Here is an 8300-nt window from a genome sequence, read left to right as displayed (position 1 = left end):
TTGCTTTTTATTTTTGTAGTTAAAGTTATGATTGTTTTCATTGAGTAGGTAAAAACTATTTAAAATATGGTTGTTGATCAAAACTTTAAGTTGATGAAAATAAGTATAGGATTGATTATTTTGATTTAAAATTTTATTAATGTAACTTACATTGATGTAGGTCTAAACTTTAAAAATGTTCTGTTTTGTTGTTTAATATTTAAGAAGACTGCATTTAGTTTATATTCTGCTAGAATAAGTATATTTTGTTATATAAATGACTGCTGATAAAAAGTAAAACAGATAATAATTATAGAACTATAGCTAAAAGAGTTACCTCAAAAATTGTAAGACTGAATATTAGAATGGTCTAAGTAGGTACTTTTAATATTTTAATTCATTAAATATATCTTTTTGTTTAATATTTTAATAAGGTTTTGTTTTCTTATTTCAAGAATTAAAAAAGCTGATTTATATTAACAATTTGTCAATTTGTAATATGATTCTGTTTTGTTAAAATAATGAATGAGTAAAAAAGGTGATTTATAACATTTTTAACTTTTTTTTTTACATTGAATATGTTTAAAAGATCTTGTTGACATGTCCGGCTTTCGGACTCTAAAATCCGGGGTTTTCACGCGTTTTGTCCTGTTTTCCAAAATTTAGAGATGGCAACCCTAATTATGCTTCCGTATTGTATGTGTAAGCTGTAAGGCGACGCGGCGTCTGGGTACTTATAATCACTTGCAAACACTGACGCCGGCGGCCAGACATCAATGTCGAACGTTCAGTTGAAAATCGAGGAGCGCGTTGTATTTATTATTTTAAATGCTATTTCCAAATTTTCATTTATAGGCCCTACATAACAGTTTTGCATTGCCACTTTTTTCAAAAAATAGTATTTTGTATGATTTTTATTTGTATTTATATTTGTACGTAGTGTGTATACTAATTTTAAAATTTTATTTATAATGATTGAAAAGTATCAGATCTTTGCGACCCTTTTTCAATAGTCTCCCCCCCCCCCAGGGGGTTCGCGACCCACAGTTTAAGAAGCCCTGCTCTACATAGCATAGAGCAGGTATCATTCACCAATCACGGTTACAAAGTATCAAAATATTAGGCATCTATATGGTTGTAGGCAAAGTTGTTTATTGGTAATCCCAATTCTTAATATAGTTATTAGTGTAACTTGATTCTAGATAGCCATCATAAATCCTTATTTCTCTAGAAACGAAGATCCACTAGTAAGTCTTCAGTTTGAAGCTCCTTTGTCAATATGAGGCTAGTCGAGATAGTGGTGATTCCTTTTGTGACCATTGTTCCAGCTTCACAATGTCTAATACTGATTTGAAGTCAGATTCTCGTGTGGCAACGTTTCGCCTTGAATATATTCCGATGTAGGGCTGAGGTTTTTGATTTCCTGTACAATAATTCGCGTAGTTTCATTACCTGTCGATAGAGTAGGATGACAAGATTCATCAAGCCTTTTCCACCCTCTTTTCGATGAGATGTTCTAATAGTGGATGACTTCGGATTGTAGTTACTGTTCTTCATTATCATTGTTCGTGCTAATCTCTAAGTTCCTTTTAGAACTGTTTTTGTCCATTTCATGATTTCAAAAGAGTACGTCAAAACAGTCGTGATTTAAGTATTGATTGCCTGGACTGAGTTGCCTGTTTTTACTTCGGACCTCTTAAATAATTTTACTCATTTTATGTATTGATCCTAAATTTTAGCTTTTGCCTACTAGTAGCCAAATATCCTGCTGAAATCTCAGGTATTTGTTAGTTTCTCCGTTTTCCATCGTCTGTACGTTGTCTCCGTTGGATAGTTGCAAATATCCTTTTATGAAAATGCCTTTCTTGATATGTTGGATCTTTACTTAAATAGTCTAAACTCCATGTAGATATCAGTAAATAATCGATGTTGTTATATCGAAAAAATAATTGATTGGACGCTTATTTGCTGCGCATTATTATTATTATCATAATGATTTGAGACAATAAAAAAAATAAAAAAATTTAGAATCAGTAAAACATTTTTTTAAATGTTCGTAACCTGTATCATGAATTATTCCACATATTTTTATAACACCGGTATCTTCAATGTTGTACCAGTAAAATCTATGCAAATATATAATAGCTTGTAGTACACAGACTCGTGATTTATAGTTCGAAGCAGTTTGAAATAGTTTGTTGTTATTAAAATTAATTAATGCTAGCATCATTTATCACAGATTTATTGCGCTATGCTTCTCAATATGGAAACGAAATTATCTACTGAACCGTTGCTATTTAATTCTTTTGATTGTGATAATTTTTTGGTATAAAAATCATACAGATTTTATATGATTAGTGAGAGAAGCTTAAAATTAAAAGCTATGATACTGATTAAAATCTACTGTTTATACACGTTGCAAAAGGGTTGTCATGAAGAGAAATAATACATTTTCACGCAGCATTATCTTCTCAATGTGTCTCATAATTATGTAGAACACCTTGTTCCAGTGTTCGCAAGCTAGCATGAGAAAAAATCGTTCAATTCAATATAAGTTGCCTTTAAAGGTTGCTGAAGGCTACAGCACTCAATTTTAATTCAGTCGATATATTCAGTCAATATTACTTTTTATTTTAACAGGCGATTTATTTACGTTGTTTCTTTTGAATAATTTCTAGAAAGTATATTTATTCATTTGTTTTATTTCTTTATTTACTAGAAGTTCTTAGAATTATTTTGGGATATATAAAAAGTTTATGCAGAGTAGTTTAGTTTAAAATAAATAGTCATTGTGAACAGAATGAATTATATAATATAATCGAAGAATTCAAATAATTTATTTGAAGTTAGTGTAGTGTATAATATTTAAATAAATTAAGAACGTAATAGACATTGTTTATTAATTCACTACACGAATAGAAATCGTATAAATAAGAAAAGCATTAAAAGAGGTACTGAAAACACAAAAAGAAGTACAACACAGAGCAAGAAAAACCAAATTTGGAATAAATAGTAAATTCCCTCCATTAATTTGCATGACTGCAGTTAGTACGTTCACATATACATCACTATGTGCCGCAAATTCTTTGATGCTCGTTGAAAAACTGACAACTGTCGGATAGCGTGTGATAAAATGTGCGCATCACTACGTCTACACTTGACACAAATCACAAATCGCAAGACATGTTGCCGAATGCTACGCAACAGAATAATTTAGGTGAGATTTAGACCCGGCTTAACAATTTTTTGATACCATTTTTAGATTACGATTTGTCAAATTATTTATATTACCGTACTTTCTTTCTCAAGTAAAGGCTTGGCAACATCGAAGAGGGACTCGCAATGGTAAGAGATCCATGGTTACGCGACGATTTTCCTTCGAATTCTGATTTAGACCATGAGGCAGTAGTGCAGCTTTGCCAATCTATTTAGCACTTGCATTTCTATATTAAAAATACCAAACAATCCTAAAAAACGCCACAGTCACATAAATGGGATGGGCCTAAGAGAGAAGGAAATTATTGCGGACTTTGTCAGTTATGACGCGTCTGGCTTTTTCTTAGCTGATTTATACTTTACTACTGAATCAGCCGGAAGATATTTTATTATTTCATCAAAATAGTTTTGAAAAACATCCGAATCCATGTCTTCGTGGTAATCTCCCGTATGGCACTACTGAAACGTTAGCAAACTTTCTTTTAAAAATACCTCTGCGCTTCCAATATGGACGATTATTAGTCTTTTCCCTTTACCTGAAGGCGCCTTTATACAGACCTTCCATGAAAACTCGGCGAGCACTGGTTATATTTTTGTCTTGTTACATTTTTAGTACTGTTCCTTCAATAATCCACATCTCATCAAGATAAAAGATTTTCTTCTGCTCTGTTCTGTACTGCTTCATACTTCTTAAGTATTTTCGTCGCCAGAAAACCAAAATCCAAATTCAAATTTCTCAAAGTGATCCACAAAAGTTTTTTAGTTATTAACGGAATACTGTCATCCTGGCCAAGCTCCATTAAAATCTTATCTAAGGTGGGTATTTCTTTTTTGAAATAAAAATAGTGAACTTTTCTTCGAATTACACTTTTGGTGTCTTCATCAAGGACTTTTACTGGTCTACCTGGACTTTTCTTGGGAGATTCCACTTGCCCAGCTATCTTTCTCTCCCGCAATAATTTAAAAACGGTGGACTTTCTATCTCCAGTTATTCGAGAGCATCGTTCGACAGTTTCTTGTACAGTAAATTTCGGTAGTCGTATTTTATGCAATCATGTTCATTTAAAATAAGTTTAAAATTCATTGATAGTGGAGAATTATTGGAACGTCTTTTCGTTGGTGTAAATGTCGCCATTTTATTACTAATCTTATAATACTGTGAGGACTATTTACTGCTAACAGCAAATACTGATACGTTAAACTAAGTAAATATACTTATTATAAAGGTCTAAAAAATTTGGGTAAGGCACCATTGCCCTTACGGCGCATGGTTGTTGCTGAATCTGAAATAGGGTTGGAATTAGACATAGGCACTAATAGAAGGTTTAACGGTATTTGCTAAACGCAAAACGTAACTGTATAATCTCTTACCTAAGTAATCCTTACACAATATTTCAAGACCTACACCTACGGCCGATACCGAAATTGAGCTGAACTGGGCGGAATTCCTCATTTTATTACTCTATACCTTTCTGAAATAGACTATAAAAATAGTGCCTTCATAATAATTAAATAATGGATATATGATGTCAAGAAGACAGGTTGTATTTATAAAAACAGTAAATAATTTAACTTAATTTCATTTGATGTACTTTTATAAAATATATACAAACAACTGACAGTGGTATTTTATTGACAATTGGCAAGTTCTCTATTTCATCATCTAGACAGTTGATTCCGGGCTATTCTTATCTGCATCATATTATATACCAATCCTGCTGTGATAAATTGACCGACTAAACTAATTTGAGCATTGTATCCTCAACTATTGACTTCCTCGCTAAAATCCTAAGGATATAAAACAGTAGGAATCTTCAATTTAGCGTCGCTCAAATGTTTGGTATAAAATTCTATTCGCAGCTTTGAGTGATTTGGCAACAAAGCAAAAGTATCAAATCTTGACTTTTTTACGAAAAATTTCATTATTGGTATTGGCAGATTCCTTTAATGATATTTCTTAATAGTTACCCAATTTCCCTCTTCTTTCAATCACATTGATTTTCCTGAAAAAAATATACCATTAATGTAACAAGCCTCTCTATATTAGTAAATACGAATCAATTTACAAGGAATAATGTACTACCCCTAGTCATTCAAGTATCTGCATTTTATTAAGGATTATGATGGATCGAGAATTAAAAATTGGAAATTTTTGATGAAAAAATGATGAATAGAAAAAAAGCTGCAATATACAGTGTACTGCATAATAATCGACATAAAACAAAGGCGTATAGGGGAGCTCATAATTAGCTTCACATATTTCCGTACTTTTCAGACCTCTTCTATATGTTTTTTTGGTAAATCATCTTAACTTCAGTTCTCCTTCAATTAAATTTTCGTTTTAAAGCATACAATATTGACGTTTCGATTTATTTCAGTCTTTATCAAAATATGACATATCTAAATCGACTTATATCGGGGTCTGAAATTATGATCGTATTAAAATGTAAAAATATATATAAAAGTGTAACAATATCAAAAATCACTTTTTAAGTGAATAATCGATCAAGCATTGTTATATATTTTGTATAAATTATTGAAATAATGAGTGTGAAAAATTCAAAATGACATAAATGTAAAGATGGTTAATTTTTGCTCTAAGTCGTTCTGGATAAGCATTTCACGTTTAATGAATATTTTGCATAATCACATATAAAATTATATTTACATAACATAAAGTTATACATCTATTTTTCACTCCAACTACCTGCTTTCCGGGAAATCGCAAACTAAACACAACAATATGCAAATATATTTTTAGTGATGATCGCTAAGATGTAAAAATAAAAAAGTAAAACAGAGTCGAAGAATCATGTGATAAAAATATAGAAGTTCATAGAATCGGCTAAAAAATAAATGTATAAAGGAAGCATTAGAAAGGGAAAACTGCGTCCTTATCTACATAATATTTTCATAAAGTGTGGTGCGGAGTAATACAATTAAAGTTACGAGTCTATTAATATGAAAATTTGGTACACCCTTGACAAGAAATATGGGGAATACCGAGCATACAAAATAGTTGCCGACCTGACTGTTTTACCGATACTACCACGGCAAATGCTCTTACGAGTTGTCCAGCATAATAACACCTAGAGCAGTATTTGCAAGACCTATTCGTTAGGCAGACGTGACTCATAAGCACCGAGTTCGCTAGCAAATGCCCAAAACGTCAATTTATGTCATTTCTTTGGAGAAGTGGAAACCTGTGGAATCAGCTACCAAAGCACGTTTTTCTCGAACACTGCAGCCTACAGAAGTTCAAGATAAATATCCTCAGGCACCTCCATAAGGCAGGCACCACTTGAACTACTCGAGTACAATAGGGTTTACCCTCTTGAGCCTTATTTTTACATAAAAAAATGTCAGACGCCGAATAGAAATAGAACAGAATCTGAAAAAATGTAAAATTACTTTAGTGGAAGCTGCTTGATATCAGTTACAATTTTTTTATAAATTATACTATAAATATCAATCAAAAGAAAGGAACAACAACTTTCTTAAGAGTAGCTTTTCTTAAATATCAATTAGTATTCAATTTAATCTCAATTTTTCACTTTAATATCAAAGTAATATGATTAAACTGTAAAATTACTCACACAACACTGAAAATTATTCAAATCAACAAATTTTCAATCTCAATAGACTGTTTTCTACCGAGTTAACTCCAATTCCACTACAGAGTTCTCCCATTTCCAGTTTTTCAGATAATTTTATCAAAAAATATTTCATTACCATTTTCCTCTATCACAATGAAAAGAGAACTAGCGTTAACATCATTTTAGCTTAATGGCTTGAAATTTACATTTTTCGAATTACGTGAAACAAAATATGTAGTTCTATAAAACAACGAATCATTAGAATTTGATGAATTCTCTCAGAAAGTTCCAGGTGCACATAATCATTTTGATTTGTTTTCAAATAATTTGTGTACTCATTTAGAAAACAGTGAGTGTCGCTTGACTTTAAAGTTATGTTATTATTTGTGTTTTGATTTTTAAGATTCTGAAACAGTGGTGAGAAGAGTTACGCATTTGAAATAATTTGAAGCAAATATAGAAAGTTTTTATTTCCTCATATATTTTAGTGTCAAATAACAAGATGCAAGATCATTAGTTGTTTGGATATTGTTGATCAGTTTGATAAAAAGAATAAAAATGGATAAATGCAATGGGACTGGATCAAAGGTGTACAAATGAAGCAATATTAATCAATTATTCCTCCTCTTTTGAACAACAATTTTTTCCCAATAATACTTCTTGAATTTTATTACAGCATAAAAATTATTACAGAATAAAAACTATCTAAACAATTGAAAAACTATTATTTGGAAATGACGTCCACCTTATTTTTGTTCACAATAAATTTTATTTTGTTTATTATTACGGTACATATGGAATAAAAATGAGATATGAGGTTGACAATCAAAATTTTTTCTTGGAAAGTATGCACATACAAAAACTGAAAATTTGAATAAATAAAAAACAATTCACTATCATAATTTACACAATTTTTCAAAATTATTGAAAAAAATTAGTTAGGTTAGGATTGCCTTTCTTCATATTTCATGTTTTCTTTGAGAAACGTTGAATGAATTTCACAATTATTCTATTACTGTATAGAATTTTGTAAATAATGAAATAATTTATACGATATATGGTTTTTTAACAACCGAAAAGAAGTTGAATGTGTGGCTTTCGAACTCAGGTCACATGCGTAAAAAAAAATAAGAAAATGAAAGAAAATTGCATATATTTTCGATCCTTTATATGCAAAATAGGGTAGACCCAAAGAGTTTACAAAAACTTTAATTTGAGTTTTATCATTAAGTAGGTATTTAGAGGTAAATAGAGTGAACTAAGTTTTTGCCGAATTTTGTTAATTCACCATATAAATATGAAGTGAGCAAATTGACGTGATAAATGATATTTCTCATAGAGCAATATAGAGTCTTGAGGTTGAGTGAGCTATGAGAAATACCTTACTTGTTATAGCAGTTATAAAGTTGTTTTTCGTAAAAAACACTATTGACCGTTTCTGTAGACGTAATTTCATCACAAGAATGTCTCGAGTTGACAAAGAATCTATCTTTCAAATGGAGCAGAAAC

This window comes from Diorhabda carinulata, chromosome Y, assembly GCF_026250575.1.
Source record: "Diorhabda carinulata isolate Delta chromosome Y, icDioCari1.1, whole genome shotgun sequence".
Taxonomy (NCBI): domain Eukaryota; kingdom Metazoa; phylum Arthropoda; class Insecta; order Coleoptera; family Chrysomelidae; genus Diorhabda; species Diorhabda carinulata.
The sequence above is the reverse complement of the archived record's forward strand: the minus strand, read 5'-3'. Positions refer to the sequence as shown.